Below are 17,488 nucleotides of genomic sequence, written 5' to 3' on the forward strand. Positions count from 1 at the left end.
TCTCCAAGTTCTGTCGTAGGCCACCAAACACCTGATAACATCTAAGAAGAAAGAGATCACGAGCAAGTTCCAGGACGATAGCTTCAAACCTCGGTCGACACTGGTGCCAATACCCACTACCTTTGGTGATTTATGGAAAAACACCTACTGTTCACCTGACACTCACCTTTGATCAGACCCTACCCTGAATTCCTGAAGGAACGTGTACCCTGGGCCCCTTTCCAATACAAACACCTAAGCAGCAGGGAGAGTAACTTCTTCTTTTCTGAGGCTCCCAGATACTCCTCTGCTGTACGCTATCACTTACACTATTAAATAAACTCTCCTCTCACTTCCTCCAGGCTGTCATTTGATTTCTACCCTGCATGAAGCCAAGGACCTTCTTGGCTGGTCCTTCAGGACCCCCTCTGGGTCCTCGGACCTAGACTTCCTACATCAAAACAAAGTGAGAAATAGGTCCTGTCTTGTCTCTGGAATCACACAGAAGAAAAATAAGTACAACACAGGGGTTTATAATGGAAGGTAACATTGCAGGATGAACTAATTCTTTGGTGGGGGCAGAGATACAGCAGGCAGTAAACAAAATGACAGAACAAATATAGTACATTCTCCTGGAGGAGCAAGTTTCTTTGTTGATGTAAGTAACTTAAAAGATTTTAACATCGGGGAGCCTGGGTAGCTCAGTTGGTTAAGCGTCCGACATTGGCTCAGGTCATGATCTCATGGTTTGGGTTTGAGCCCCATATCGGGCTCTCTGCTTTCAGCACAGAGCCTGTTTCAGATCCTGTGTCTCCTTCTCTCTCTGCATCTCCCTTGCTCACGCTCTCCCTCTCTCTCAAAAAAAAAAAAAAAAAAAAACAAAAAAAAAAAACAAAAAAACATTGGGGCCCCGGGGTGGCTCAGCCAGTTAAATGTCCAACTCATGATCTCACAGTCCATGAGTTCGAGCCCCACACTGGGCTCTGTGCTGACAGCTCAGAGCCTGGATCTTGCTTCAGATTCTCTTTCTCTCTCTCTCTCTCTCTCTCTCTCTCCTCTCTCTCTCAAAAATAAATATTTTAAAAATTTAAAATATTAAAAAAAATTTTTTTAAATAAAAAAAGATTTTAACATCAACATACTCATTATAAACAGAACATAAGTTTAATGAAAGATACAATAAAATACTTAAAAATTCAGGGGTTATCTTGGGCAAGAATAACTGTCCAGAATTAGAATTTCAAGTAACATTACTAAGCAGAAGGACAGACACTTTAAGTCAGAGACCCCCTTAGAAGTGAATAAGTCACATTACCTAAAGGGCCTGTTGGGTCTACCTATCCAAAAAGGCAACCAGGGCTGGGTGACCAAACATTCCGTGAAACACCAATGGATGATCAAAAAGGTTCTGTGGGACTCTTTGCTACAGCCGGCCTCACCTCCACACAGCCTTTGTGGAGGGCTTCAGACACAGCACAGAAGAGGCCTTGCAGATGACTTAGGAATCCTGAACAAACTCATTTTTTTGTCAGATTAAAGTTACCCGTAACTATGTAAAGGAAGTCTACGAAGGCTAAGAAAAATGTGACGCTGGCTCCAATTCCTGCCAAGATGTTGAATTAGCAAAACTGCTGACCCTTCTCAGAAGATCAGCCCTTGCGGAAGTTACAGAGAAAAAGTGGAAAGAACTATGAGAAACACCTGGGGGCACAAGGACCCATTTGGAACTGGAATGTGTGGAATGGTGGCTTTGGCCTGAGGCAAGAGGCAGCTCACTTGAGGCTGTGGGATAACAAAACAGAAGAACTCCTGAAGTTCCGATTTTTGCTTTTCATAGGCTCCAGCACCTAGGTGCACACAACCTGGCTCCGCACATGCATTCCTTGGACCTCAGGTCCTCAGGAAAAGAGTCAGGCGCTTAGAAAACAGCTGAATACACACTAACCTTCCCTGGCCCCCTCCTTCTACTCCTCTAACACCAGAACTTGGGCGGGTGGAGTGCCAATAATCTTAGTGGTGCCTCCTCCTAAAGGCAGCTTCTTCCTCTAGAGAAACAGGTAAAGACGTGACCTGAGGTTATGTTAAATGGGGTGAGAAGTAATTGACTCAAGCTCTCTGGTACCTAGGGCTCTCCAATTCCTGCCCCAGACATTGCTGGGACTGATATAAACCTAATCAATCCTCCCCACAGAAGCAGTGTCTGACAAGGGAAAATATCAAGTACCAAATAGAAAATGTAAAACAAGATGTTTTAGTCTATTAGAGCTGCCATAACAAAATACCACAGACTGGGTGGCTTAAACAACAGAAATATTTCTCACAGTTCGGGAGGCTAGAAGGGTACCAGCATGGTCACGTTCTGGTGAAAACTCTCTTTCTGGCTGGCAGGTGGCCACCTCTGGCTATGTCCTTATAGAGAGAGGAGAGAGAAAGAGCAAGCTCTCTAATATCTGTTGTAATCAAAGTACTGTTCCCATCAGACCAGGGAACTTCACAACTTCATCTAACACTAATTTCCTCCCAAAGTCCCCATCCCAAACACCAACACACTGGGACTTCAACACAGGAATTCGGCGGGGGGGGGACACAAACATTCAGTGCATCATCTATGTTTAAAAAAAAAATAATAAGGTGCAATTTGATCCTAACATCATACCATAGGAAAAATCAACTCCAGTTGGTTAAGGACTTAAATGAGAAAAGGAACTTTAAAAAACTTAGTGGAAAATATGAGTATCTTTTAACCTCAGGGTAAGGAAGGATTTTGTAAATAAGACAAGAAAAATCTGTAATAAAACTAAGAACCATTTTTCAAAAAATACCTTAAACATAGTGAAAATACAAGTTATAAACTAGGAAAAAGTATTCATAATACACTTATAATGCATTATAATGCATTATCAAGAACATATAAAGCAATAACACACATACCCAAAACATGACCAGAAAAATGGATAAGAGACATTCAAGAGGCTTTGACAGCAGCACACATACTTATAACCAATAAATGTATGAACAATGTTCAACACTGGGGATCATGGAAATTCAAAGCAAAACTCTTTGTCAGTAAAACAGTAAAAAGCTTTGAAAACAGACCAAAAAGAAAAGATTACCAACCGTTCTCTCTAGCTCATGCATTCATTACCTCTACCTTTGCCTTTGAGCAATTTTTCAACTTAAAATTTGTAGAAAATTGATAATAACATGAACTATCCTTATGCACAAAAGAGCAAATTAGTTGTGTCCAGTGGATTACAGGTGATAATTGCCCACTGGATAGACGAGCTTTTGCGTCTATTTGAAAAATTCATTTCAGCTTTTTTTGCTGAATATAAATGAGTGCCTCTTCAAATTTGTCTTTGAACTGACTTTAACATCTTATCAGTTTCCTCATTAACTAGTGAGTTTAATAAAATATTTGACAAGTGTTCATTTTATATCTGTATGAGAGTCACGATTATAACCCCTTTTTAAATCCTTTTATTTTTTTAATTTTTTTTTAAATTTTTTTTTTAACGTTTTATTTATTTTTGAGACAGAGAGAGACAGAGCATGAACGGGGAGGGGCAGAGAGAGAGGGAGACACAGAATCGGAAGCAGGCTCCAGGCTCTGAGCCATCAGCCCAGAGCCCGACGCAGGGCTCGAACTCACGGACCGCGAGATGGTGACCTGAGCCGAAGTCGGACGCTTAACCGACTGAGCCACCCAGGCGCCCCTAAATCCTTTTAAAAATCCTTTTAACACCACAATTAGAATTCAATATCACACATTTATGATTAAAAGGAAAAAACAAAACAAAACCTTTCAGCAAATGAGGAATAAGAAGGGGCTATTCAACCTGAAGATAACAACTTTACAGTTAAAGTCTGAAAATCTTCTCCCTAAACTCAGGAACAAACCAAGGGCATCTGCTCTCACCACTTTTCTTTTTCCTTTTTTTTTTTGGGGGGGGGGGGGGGAGAGAGAGAGCCTACACAGGCATGCGAGCAGGAAAGAGGGGCAGAGGGAGAAGAGAGAAAAATCTTAAGCAAGCTCCACACCCAGCATGGAGCCCAACGTGGGTCTTGATCTCATGACTGTGAGATCATGACCTGAGCCAAAACCAAGAATCGAACACTTAATTGACTGAGACACCCAGGTGCCCCTGCTCTCACCAATTCTATTCAATATGGTACTAGAGGTTCTAGTCAGTAAAATGAGGTAAGGAAAAGAAATACAGGTTGATAGGAAGGAGTAAAATTGTCTTTACTTACATATAGATCATAATTACATGGTAAAGCCTAGAGAATCAAAACAAAATAGCAACAACCCCCCCCAACACACACATAAAGCTACTAAAACTAACAAAGGCTAATATACAAAATTCAATTATATTTTTACATACTAGTAACGAACAGTGGAAATCAAATACTTCTAAAATGTCATAACAGCATTAAAAATCAAAGTGCAATATCTGTATACTGAAAACTAAAATAAAAATTATAGTTCTTGAGAAATTAAAGATGATCTAAATAAACAGATCATGTTTACAGTATTAAGATGTCTACTCTCTCCAAACTGATCTGTGGAGTGAACATGGTATCAAGTAAAATCTACAGATGTTTTTGTGGAAAATGAAAACCTAATCTTAAAATTTCTACGGAAAAGTGGATTCTAAATTGCATATAAATATACAAAGGACCTAGAAGAGTCAAAACAAATCTTTAAGAAGAACAAAATTGAAGAACACTATTTCACTTCAAAACTTATTGTAAAACTACTATAATCAAGATAGCATAGTATCAGCAAAAGAAAAAATGTCAATAAAACAGAAGACATAACCCAGACATACACATATATAACCAATTGATTTCTGGCAAAGTCTTCAAAGTACTTAATGAGAAAAAGAAAGTCTTTTCAACAAATGGTGCTGGGAAAACCGGATATCCACATGCAAAAGAATGAAGTTGGACCTGTACTTAACAACATGTACAAAACTTATTTCAAAATGGATCAAATATCTAAATGTAAGACCTAAAAAACAATAAAACTCTTGGAAGAAAACATAGGACAAAAGCTTCATGACATTGGATTTGGCAGGGATTTCTTGGATAGGATACCAAAGGCACAGGTAACAAAAATTCAAAACAAAATGGACCTCATGAAAATTTTAAAACCTTGCACATCAAAAGACACTATTCACGGAGTAAAAAAGAAGGCCACAACATAGGAGAAAATAGTTACAAATCATGTATCTGATAAGGGATTAATATCCAGAATATATAGAGAACACCTAACACTCAACAACAACAAAACAACCCAATCCAAAAATGGGCAAAGGACTTTAATATACATTTCTCCAAGAAGATTTACAAATGGCCAATTAGCACAGGAAAAGACACTCAACATCATTGATCACTAGGGAAATGCAAATCAAAACTACAAAGAGATACCATCACATCCATTAGGATGGCTACTATTGAAAAAAAAGAAAAACATAAAGTAAGTGCTGATGTGGATGTGGAAAACTTGGAACTCTGCACTGTTGGGGGAATTTAAAATGGTACCATTCCTGGTACCATTAAAACAGTATGGTGATTACTCAAAAATGAATAGAATTACCTCATGATCCAGCAATTCTACTTCTGGGTATATACCCCAAAGAATCAAAAGCAGGGTCTCAAAGAGATATTGTACTCCCATGTTCACAGGAGCATTTCTCACTACAGCGAAAACATCAACACATGAATGCATAAGCAAAATGTGGTATTATACATACAATGGAATATCATTCAGCCTCAAAAAGGAAGAATACTGTGCCATATGCTACAACATGGATGAACCTTGAGGACATTATAATAGATGAAATAAGCCAGTTACTAAAAGACAAATACTGTAGGATTCCACTCACATGAGGTACTAGAGAAGTCAAAATCAAGACAGAAAGTATAATGGTGGTTGCCAGGGAGTAGGGTAAGAGGAAAATGGGGGTTTACATTTTGTAAATGTAAACTGTAAAACACACTGTTTAAATGCTTAATACCGCTGAACTGTATGCTTAAAAATGGCCAAGATGATAAATTTATGTTATATTTTACAATTTTTTTAAAAAAGACATTTAAAAAGAATGGGAGGAAAGAAATTGGTGAGATGAGAACAGATGAATTTCTTTAAAAAAAAAAAGTGACAGAAGTCAGAAAAGTGGTTTGCTCTGGTGAGAGGAAAGAAAGTCAAGGAAAGAGCTTTAGGGAACTTAAAGAATAATAAAAAAATTTTAATTTTATACAGGAGAGGATTACATAAGTGTATGCATTTGTCAAAACTCATTAAACTGTGTATCCAAGATTTAGGCATTTTATTATAAAATTGAAAAGTGTACCTCAATTATTAGGGTTTTTTTTTAAAGATCACAATTAAATACTATTTTCGATCATTTAACTAACAAAATTTAAAAGTCTGAAAACTCCAAGTATTAAAGAGACCATAAAACAGGATCTCTTATATAATGGTGATAGTGATTTACTTCCAATCACTCTAGAAATAAATTCTGTATTATCTCTTTAAATTTACCATTTACTACCCTATGATCCAGCAATCCCGTTCATAGGTATACGCACAGGAGAGTCTCTTGCACATGTACTGCAAGAGTCACATATAGGAATGTTTCTCACATTAGTTTATAAATAGCAAACACCTAAAAACAAGATTCTTATCACTCAATCCCAGAAATAAAATGAGCATGATAAGTAAGGGTACCACTTTTGAATATTTAAGATATCTTTATGTTTTAAAGACAACTCAGTTTTGGTATATACATGTTTTCAGCTGGTTCAATGTGTGTATGCACAGAATAAATCAAGGTATTACAATGATTTTCTACTTTTTGAAGGTAGAATTGATTCATTCAACGTGATTTTTATAGGAGTAAACACTGGAACCCAAAGAAATTCAGGTTACGTAATTTATACTATATTCATATACAAAATATCCTGCAGCTATAAATATGAATGAAGTAGATCTAAGTATACAGAAATATCTCCAAGATAAGCACACTGAAAAAGCAAGAAGTAAAACAGTAAGTTCTCGTGAATTAAAATAAATTCCAAATATATATATATACATGTATATATATATATATACATATATATATATATATATATACATGTATATATATACAAATATATATACATATATATATATATACATGTATATATATACAAATATATATACATATATATATATTTGTAAAAAACAGTTTGAAAGTAAATAAACTGTTAATGGTATTTCCTTCTGAAAATAGGGACAGGGGATCTAAAGTGAAGGGAAGACTTACTTTTCATTGTAAATCCTTTTGTACCATCTGGACTTCCGACCGTATACCCGTTTTTTCAATTTACATGGAGACAGAAGAGAAAGAGGCCCTCAAACAACATTTATGTTTCCAGTAAGCAACCTCTCCTATGCCTTACAGCAGATACTCTAAACCTTCATCATTCCCCTCAAACTCCACATCTCACCCCTATTGCCTACTACCAGAACATCACCAACCACAATATCCCTAAGCCAACAACTTTGTTTTCTACTTCTGGGAAAAGGGGAACTCCCTATACTTCCTAATTCACACCCATAAATTTACCTCTGGCTACATCCCTGAGTACCTCCTTCCCTCAGAAGAAAGAGGCCACTCCAGGCAAATCTTGTGTTCTTATGCAATCTCCTGTCCCTACAGGAAAGCCTGTTTCCTCTATTATTCCTCTCTCCACTTCTACAGGCTTGCTCGTAACTGGTCCTTTCTCCTACCACCTCTGTATATGCATGCTCAAGCCACCTCTCTTATATTAAAAAATATCTTATGTTCCCCTCTATGTAGCACCCTAACCTCATTCTTGCCCTTCACAGTTAAACTTCTCACAAGAGTACTGACAGTCTCTACTTGAGTCTCTTCTCCCATTTACTGCTCAACCTACCACAACCTTGCTTCAGTCTCCACTGCTACAAAAAACAAAAAACAAAAAACAAAAAACAAAAACCACTCTTGCTGAAATCACGAAAGATGAAACCGTTATCATTTTGTGAACCTTATTTTACTTCATCTCTCTGCATTATCGGACATTGCTGACTGCTTCCACCCTTCTTGAATCCCTTGGCTTCTGCTGACACATTTCTTTCCTGACTCTCCACTATGCACTGCAGATTCAAAGACAAATATGGCAAAGTCCCTGATTTCAAGAGGCACAGATTCTAAAATAAGAGAAATATATGTAAACAATAAGAACACATTGAAAAAGTACTATGACAGTGGCAGGTATAAAGCGCTATGGTAGGTTTGTAATGGGATAAGAGAGGGAACATGCATTTTAGGAGGAAGAAATTAGCATGGACAAAGGTACATGTATAAATCAACAGTTTGTAGAGGGAATTTAATGGATAATGATTGAGCACACAAGTTTTGAAACCAAGCAATCTGATTCTACCACTTAGCATAGGGTGTGTCATATATTGAAAGGTCTTAATAAATGTTAACACCTTCATGACAAAAACAATCAATAAACTAGGAATAAAAGGAAATTTCCTCAACCTGATAAAGGACAGTTACAAAAAAACCACAGCTAACAACAATGCTGAAAGATTGAATGCTTTCCCCCTAAGATCAGGAGCAAGACAAAGATGTCTAGTCTTACCATTTCTATTTAACATTGTGCTGAAGGTTTTAGCCAGGGCACCGGGTAAGAAAAGGACATAAAAGGCATCCAGATTGGAAAGGAAGAAATAAAACTATCACTATTTGTGGATGACATAATTTTATACATATAAAATTCCAAGTAATATATTAACGACTATTAAAACTGCTAGTTGAATTAAAAATTCAGTGAGGTTGCATGATATAAAAATTAATTATATTTCCACACACTAGCAATGAACAATCCAAAAATGAAAGAAAATAATTTCATTTACAATAGTATCAAAAAAAAAAAAAAAGAATAAGGGGCTTAGGAACAAATTTAGCAAAAGAAATAGAAGACATACACTAAAAACTATAAAACATTGAATGAAATTAAAGAACACCTAAATAAATGGAAAGACCTCCAATGTTCACAGATTGGAGAACATACTATTATAAAATCCCCAACTTGATTTATAGATTCATAACACAGATTCAACACAACCCCTATCAAAATCCCAGCTGGACTGTTCTGGTAGAAATTGACAAGCTGATCCTAAAATTCATAGGAAAATGCAAGGGACCCAGAAGAGCCAAAACAATCTTGAATAGGAAGAACAAAACTGGAGAACTTACACTTCATGATTTCAAAACTTACTACAAAACTACAATAATCAAAATATGAGTTACTGTCATGAGAGATGTATAAATCATTGGAATAGAATTTAAAGTTCAGAAACAAACCTTACATTTATGATCAACTGATATTCTTCAAGATTCTTCAGTGCTCTGGGACAAGTGGATATCTGAAGCAAAAGCATGAAGCTGAGTCTCTACCTCAAACCATGTATAAAAATTAACTCAAAATGGATCATAGACCTAAATTTAAAAGCTCAAACTTACAAGAAAATATGAGTAAATCTTCATGATCTTGAATCAGGCAATGGTTTTTTAGATACAATAGCAAAAGCACAAACAACAAAAGAAAAATAGATACAATTAAAAACATTTGTGCTTCAGGGGCACCTGGGTGGCTCAGTTGGTTAAGTGTCCCACTCTTGATTTCACTTTAGGTCATGATCTCACAGTTCGAGGGATCAAGCCCCACATGGGGCACAGAGCCTGCTTGGGATTCTATCTCTCCCTCTCTCTCGGCCCCTCACCTGCTCATTCTCATGCTCTCTCAAAATAAATAAACATTAAAAGAACCATTTGTGCTTCAAAGGACGCTATCAAGAAAGTAAAAAGACAACTCACAAAATGGGAGAAAAAAATTTGTATATCATATATTTCATAAGTGACTTGTATCCAGAATATAAATAAAAAAAAACTCTTACAATAAATTGGCAAAGGATTTGAATACACATTTCTTCAAAAAAGACATATAAATGGACAATAAACACATGAAAAGATACTCAACAGCATTACTCATTGGGGAAACAGAAATCAAAACCACAATGAGGAACAACTTCCCATTCACTACAATGGCTATAACTTAAAAAAAAAAAAAAAAAAAAAAAGACAGTAACAAATGTAGGTGAGGATATGAAGAAAATGGAATCCCCATACATTGCTGGTGGGAATGTAAAATAATACGGGCTCTTTAAAAGAGTTCCTCAAACTATTAAACATGGAGTTACCAAATGACCCAGTAAATTACACTTTTAGGTATCTACCCAAAAGATACTAAATTATATACATACAAAAACTTACACACAAACGTTCATAGCAAAAAGCTTAGAATACCCAGAATGTGTAAACAACCCAAATGTCCAACAATTGATGAATGGATAAGCTAAATATGGTATATCCATATTGAGGAGTCTGGCTCCTGATCAAAAACTTAAAAACTCTATGTGTAACTTTTCCAGCCTGACTATAAGCAATTACAAAGGCTTTACCTGGCAGGCCTCACATGGGAGAGCTGCCATACCCACACCAGACCGGGTACACAGCCAGTGCACTGCAGTCTCTGAAGAGAGCTGTAGTCAAAAACTCAGGCTTCCCTGGCTAACCATGCTCGTAAGCAGAGCTACATTCCCAGCCCAGGTGCTAGACTTCATTCAGAAGTCTGTTTGTCAATGGCCTTCAGCTGAGGCCTCTCCTCATTCACCTCTGCTGAGGCCTTCTCATTAGGGAGGAAACACTGAAGACACTTTTTCTCTACTCTCACTCTGTGCCTTTCCATCCCAAGACCTTCCACCTCACTCTTGAACCAGCCCAAGGTCCATAAAACTACAGGAACCTCTTGTCTGGTGCTCCCTCAGTAGGGAGACAATCTACCTCCTACCTCCATACTGACCCACCTGAGTGGGGGACCTGCACTTTCTGAGGTTTACCCTCTTACTTATACTACCTCAGTTAAGTGAATAAAAGCTCAACTGTTACTTTCATTTTGGATCATTGTTTTTAATCAGCTACCCTGACACCTGAAAGTTCAGGTCTCTCTCCCTCTTTGGCTCACCTGACCTAACACAATGGAATATCATTCAGCCATAAAAAGTAATGAGGTATCGATTCATGCAAAAACATGGATGAACCCTTAAAACTTTATGCTAAGTGAAAGAAATAAGTCACAAAAGATCACATATTGTACAATTTCATTTATATGAAATGTCCAGAAGAGGGAGAGCTATAGAGACAGAAGAGCTATAGAGATCAGTAGCTGACAGAAACTGAAAGGAGGGAAGAATGAGTGATGAGTGCTAAAGAGTACCAATGTCTCTTTGGAGTGACGAAAATATTCTAAAATCAGACTGTGGTGATGGCTGTACAACTCTGTAGCCACAATAAAAAACCCACTGAATTAAACACTTTAAATAAATAGGTGAATTTTAAGGTATGTAATTTATTTCTTAAAAAAAATTTTTAATGTTTATTTATTTTTGAAAGAGAGAGGGACAGAGTGCAAGCAGGAAAGGGGCAGAGAGAGCAGGAGACCCACACGCCCCTGTATGTAAATTATTTCTCAATAAATCTGGTTTTTATTTATTTTTTAAATTTTTTTTTAATGTTTACTTATTTAAGAGAGAGAGAGAGAAAGACAAAGAGCTCGAGCAGAGGAAAGACAGAGAGAGAATGAGACATGGAATCCAAAGCAGGCTCCAGGCTCTGAACTGTCAGCACAGAGCCTGATGCAGGGCTCAAACTCACGAACCACAAGATCATGACCTGAACTGAAGTCAGACATTTAACCGACTGAGCCACCCAAGTGCCCCAATAAATCCAGCTTTTAAAAAACATTATGGGCGCCTGGGTGGCAGGGTTGGTTCAGCATCTGACTGTTGATTTTGCCTCACGTCATGATCTCACGGTTTGAGTTCAAGCCCCACATCAGGCTCTGCAATGACCGCGCAGAGCCTGCTTTGGATTCTCTTTCTGCCCCTCCCCTGCTCGAGCTCTCTCTCTGCTCTCTCAAAATAAATAAACACTTTTTTAAATTTTTCATTAATAAACATTAGTTGAAACATTCCTACAGCATTAGTGAGAAGGAAAAATGGGTAAAGAGATTATACCACTCTGGGGGCGCCTGAGTGGCTCAGTCGGTTGAGCGACCGACTTTGGCTCACGTCATGATCTCACGGTTTGTGAGTTCGAGCCCCGCGTCGGGCTCTGCTGCCAGCTCAGAGCCTGGAGCCTGCTTCTGATTCTGTGTCTCCCTCTCTCTCTGACCCTCCCCCAGTCATGCTCTGTCTCTCTCTGCCTCAGAAATAAATAAACATTAAAAAAATTAAAAAAAAAAAAAAGAGATTATACCACTCTGTAAAGGAGTTTCTAAAATATCCTTTAAGCAATGTAAAGATATTGAAAGGATTGTTGAGTCACGGACTGACACGTTGACATTCATCTTTTAGTATAAGGAATCTCATAACTGTGACAAGAATGACTTAGAGAGCGGCTGGATTCAAGGTGGAAAGACCAGATGACAGACATATAATGGTTCACTGAAAAAATTAAGAGATGAAGAGAACTGGAATCCAGACATGTAACAAAAGAGAAAGGGCTATGAACCTATCTTTAGAATAAAATTCTACTATGGAAATTTTCTGTCAAAACCAACTTTTAACATATTAAAGGAAATGTCCTTATTTCATAAGCCCCCCAGAGGGAACTACAGAAAATAATCAAGGCCAGGAAAGCAGAGTGGTAGAAAACTCCTAATAACTGACTTATTAAAACAGTTACTAGTTGTTGAAATCTATCACTTAACAAATTAAGGCTTTATCTTCAGGAATATCAAATTATAATGTCAATATCATTCTCAAATGTATGTCAGAATGCCAGTGCCAACTCTATCTTTGAGTATAAAGGAAAAATTTCTTTGGAATTACAATGGAAAAATTCACTCAAAACTATTGTAGTCACTAGAATCAGCTTCATTTCCTTCAATCAAATGTCCTATAAACTAAAGTAAGCATGCTATATATATATAGCTTTATAATAAATAATACTGTATTTGCCTATTAAACTCTCAGAGGAAAAGACATTTGACACCACCTTAAATTTTTCAAAAATAATTCTTTCTCACTATAAAATTTATTAAGGCATGTGCATTCAAAAAGTATCTCATCTCAGGTTTTAGACAAATCCACAAAGAATTGTCTATAGCATAAGTTCCACTTCAGGCAAATACCTGAAAAAAAAAAAAAAAAAAAAAGAAAAAGACATGGTCAATATAACTAAATCTGAGTAGAGAACCTAACTTTTTCAGTAGAACCCTAACATGACCTTTTACTCACTAAACTTGTGTGTTCAAGTTGTACTTTACAAGTCTATAGAATGTCAAGAATCTTAATTCTGCCAGACTTCTTTTGCCTTTAATTAAACTTAAAAGAACATATACTATACTAATGAGGGTGGAAGATGGGGGAGGATCAATCCAAGAAAGATAATTTTCTTTCACTTGTTCAAATCTTCAAAAGAAAAGGCATTTTCTTTTCTTTTTTTTTTTTAAATGTTTATTCATTTTTGAGAGAGAGAGAGAGAGAGCAACCACAAGCAGGGAGGGGCAGAGAGAGAGGGAGACACAAAATCCAAAGCAGGCTGCAGGCTCTGAGCTGTCAGCCCAGAGCCTGACACGGGGTTCAAACCCACGAACCATGAGATCATGACCTGAGTCGAAGTTAGATGCTCAATGGACTGAGCCACCCAGGCACCCCAAGAAAATGCATTTTTAAAAGTTTACACTCCCTATAATATCGCCATCATGACTTTCTATTCTCACAAAAAATACAAAATTCAAAAATCTGGAAATATAAAAGTAAACCAATAGCACATGTTTACAAAGCTTAAGTAAAAGGAAAGGTTAAATAAAACTGGCTCATAAATTATGAAAATGTTTATCTACATTGGCAAAGAAAATAAAATTAAAATTAAAAAATAAAAAATTATTTTTATTTAATAAAAATGAGTAAAATAGTTTTAGACATTAAGGATGTAACACAGGAAATATATGTGTGTTAATCAAGATTCAGATAGTAAAGATGAGTAAAATATATCAGACATCTGAGAGTTTTCAAGGCATTTAGAAATAAAGGACATAATCTGAAATACAAGGTTACCAAGATTGCAAGAAAAAGAATGGAGAATTCTTTTTTTTTAATGTTTTTAATTTATTTTTGAGAGAGAGAGAACGAGCAAGGGAGGAACAGAGAGAGGAGGACAAGAGGATCCAAAGCAGGCTTTGCACTGACAGAAATGAGCCTGATGCGGGGCTCGAACTCCAGAAACACTAGGTCATGACCTGAGCAGAAATCAAGAGCTGGACAGACCCTTAACTGACTGCGTCATTCAGGCTCTCTGAATGGAGAATTCTTGACACATATTAGCTTCCTGACCTTCAGAAAATATAACCTATAAGTAGTCAATAAAAATTGATGGAATACCCTATCACCAAGCTGGTCTTGGTTTCTAAATTCTAAAAACCTTAAAGAATAAGGAGCCCCATCAACTAAATCAAGGGTCAAAGGACATCTGGGAGGCCAAATCCAGCCCATGCCTGTTTTTGTCTGGCCCTTGAGCTAAGAACACTTTTTACGTTTCAAAAAAGTTGTGAAAAAAACAAAAAACAATATGCAATGGACAGTAGCCACAAAACTTAAAATACTATCTTGTGTTTTACAGAAAAAGTTGCTGCCCTCTGAACTAAACAATTCATAAATGAGTGAAACAGGTCTAAGTGGTGGCTCTAATCCAGAGACTGAAAGTGTGCCATGGTGTCCTAGTATATTAGAACTGGAAGGAAGCTCTAAGACCATCTTTCCTCCCCATGATGTTACAAAGAAAGTGACTTAAATTTCTTAAAGCCCAGAAATTCCAATCTTCCAGGTCTACTGCCTCCTGAATCCAATATGATTTACACTCTATCACACCACTGGCCCCCTTTTCTTTTAGTGGGGTAATTTGAGAATAAAAGAGAGGTACAGTAAGGGTGAGTACACTCTCCTCCAACTCTCCACTGAGCCCTTCCGATGCACAAGTAATCAACTGACCAAAGTAGGCTACTGATAAACTTCATATTTGACCAGCTCAGCATCCTATTTTCTCAGCTTCATCTCCTTCCAAAATATGCAAATGAATCAATCTACTTAACATTCCTGAAAAAGCACCTTGTCTTTTTGGTCCTGAAGACCTCAGTATATGCGGTTTCTCTCCCAAGGGCAACTCCTCCCTTCTCCACCTACCCAAATTCTACCATCCTTCATGCCCAATTTAACAAATATGACACCTTCAAAAAGCTTATAATCCAATAGGAACATAGTTCAGATACACACACAACAAAGTAAAAAAGATAAATATCCCCAAAGATGTAACTAGAAATTCCTAGTAAAATGTCATCTCTGAGGAAAATGTTTAGGTAAGCCTTTGGGAAAGCCTCTGAATAAGATGTTGAAGGACGTTAAAAAAAAGTTTTTAAGATTGGTTACACAATGCTGCGATTGCACGTAACACCAATCAACTGTGCACTTTAAAATGTCTAAGATGGTAAATTCTGTGTTATGTATATTTTACCACAATTAAAAAAAAAAAAAAAGACATCTTAAGATCACAGAGCTGGGCGCCTGGGTGGCTCAGTTGCTTAAGCGTCCAACTTCAGCTCAGGTCATGATCTCGTGGTTTGTGAGTTCGAGCCCTGCATCAGGCTCTGTGCTGACAGCTCAGAGCCTGCAGCCTGCTTCCGATTCTGTGTCTCCCTCTCTCTCTGCCCCTCCCCTGCTCACACTCTGTCTCTGTCTCTCAAAAATGAATAAACGTAAAAAATAATAATAAATACATACATACATACATACATACCACAGAGCAAGATGATAATGTTTCAAGGAACAAGCACTTGCTTTTATCAATAATAAATTTGATATAAATTTAAATTATAAAAGCTAAACACCTATCCTAAAGCAATGTTTTTACATCTGTAAGTACCTTAAAATTAGACAATGTGGGGAATTGTGAATATAATGAGAGTTGCCTAGGAGATCAAATTCTGTAAAATAAAACAGAACCTACATCTAGAAACCACTAACTTCTGGCAGCTAGATAAATAAATGTTCACAAGATTCCAAATTAAGAAAAAAAAAAGTTTAAGGACAGAGAGGAAAGGGGGGCACTCCAGGAAGTGGAAACGGAGTGAATAAAGGACAAAAGGGACAACGTGTTATGGCAAGGATTCTCACCGTCTTTTTTTTCCCTAGATTCGCCTCTAGCCAAGTGATGACAAGGAATATCCTCAATTTCTAAGGTACCTGGGCCACCTGTGATATTGAATAGGCTACCAAAAGCCACAGATGGTATATACTGGTTCAAGTAATCAAAGTAATTCAAAGTAGATAGTCCATTCCTGCTTCAGTTTCCAGGTAAACTTTTGTGAACAACAACAAAACTCTGCAAAACCAAATATAAATTCCATGCATTTGAGAATTAATCTGTTATTTTTATAACATTTAAGCACACCAAAGGGGCTGAGAGTTTTTACTTTTTGATTATTTTTGTTTCCTCTGAGTAATTTTATTCTATGAATAGCAACCTTTGCTATGCTGTTTATTCCATGCCTAGAGCTTAGTAGATGCTCTCTAAATACCTGTTGAATTAATATTGGGATATAATATACATTTCACTTAAAATACTCCTCCTTTCTAACTATCAGAGTAATAGTAAGTAGGGAGACAATAAGTAACATTAATTGAAAATATTTTTAAAATCAAGCCATCTAGGACGTCTGGGTGGCTCAGTCAGTTAAGTGCCTGACTCTTGATTTCAGCTCAGGTCATGATCTCATGGTTCCTGAGTTCGAGCCCACATCAGGCTTTTCACTGACAGTGCAGAGCCTGCTTGGGACACACTCACTCACTCTCTCACTCACTCTCTCTCTCTCTCCCCCTCCTCTGCTCGGGTACTCGCTCTCTCAAAATAAGTAAACAAACTTAAAAAAAAAAAGATTAGGGGCGCCTGGGTGGCTCAGTCGGTTGAGTGTCCGACTTCGGCTCAGGTCATGATCTAGCAGTTTGTGAGTTCGAGCCCCGCGTCGGGCTCTGTGCTGACAGCTCGGAGCCTGGAGCCTGATTCGGATTCTGTGTGCCTGTGTCTCTCTCTGCCCCTCCTCCACTCACGTTCTTTCTCTTTTTCTCCTTTGGCAATAAACATTAAAAAAAAATGTTTTTTAAATGAAGTCATCAAAAAACTTAAAGCATATGTCAAAACCATCTTTGAAGCAAACTATTGAAAAGTAAGTCAAACCTTTATTGCAGGCTTTGTTGTAACACTATTCACATGTGTGTGCGAACACACACACACACACACACCCATTAAGACAATCATTTTTACTAAATATAATTTGAGGGAGAAAAATCACATAATTTGATACCCAGAAAAAC

General features: G+C 37.2%; 1 protein-coding gene across 13 annotated transcripts in view; it reads right to left on the bottom strand.

Moving 5' to 3' along the window:
- Positions 1 to 17,488, bottom strand: part of PEAK1 (pseudopodium enriched atypical kinase 1) — a 370,979-nt gene that overhangs the window by 255,329 nt on the left and 98,162 nt on the right. The window contains exon 1 of one of the 13 annotated variants that reach the window (XM_042941334.1): positions 9,371 to 9,420. The exons of 11 other annotated variants lie outside the window; for them this stretch is intronic. The gene's annotated coding sequence lies outside the window, so the exon portion shown is untranslated. Of the gene's footprint in view, positions 1 to 2,300; positions 2,420 to 9,370; positions 9,421 to 17,488 lie in introns of those variants that run through there. One more of the 13 variants, XM_042941332.1, reaches the window with a different exon arrangement.

This window comes from Panthera leo, chromosome B3 (assembly GCF_018350215.1).
Source record: "Panthera leo isolate Ple1 chromosome B3, P.leo_Ple1_pat1.1, whole genome shotgun sequence".
Classification (NCBI taxonomy): domain Eukaryota; kingdom Metazoa; phylum Chordata; class Mammalia; order Carnivora; family Felidae; genus Panthera; species Panthera leo.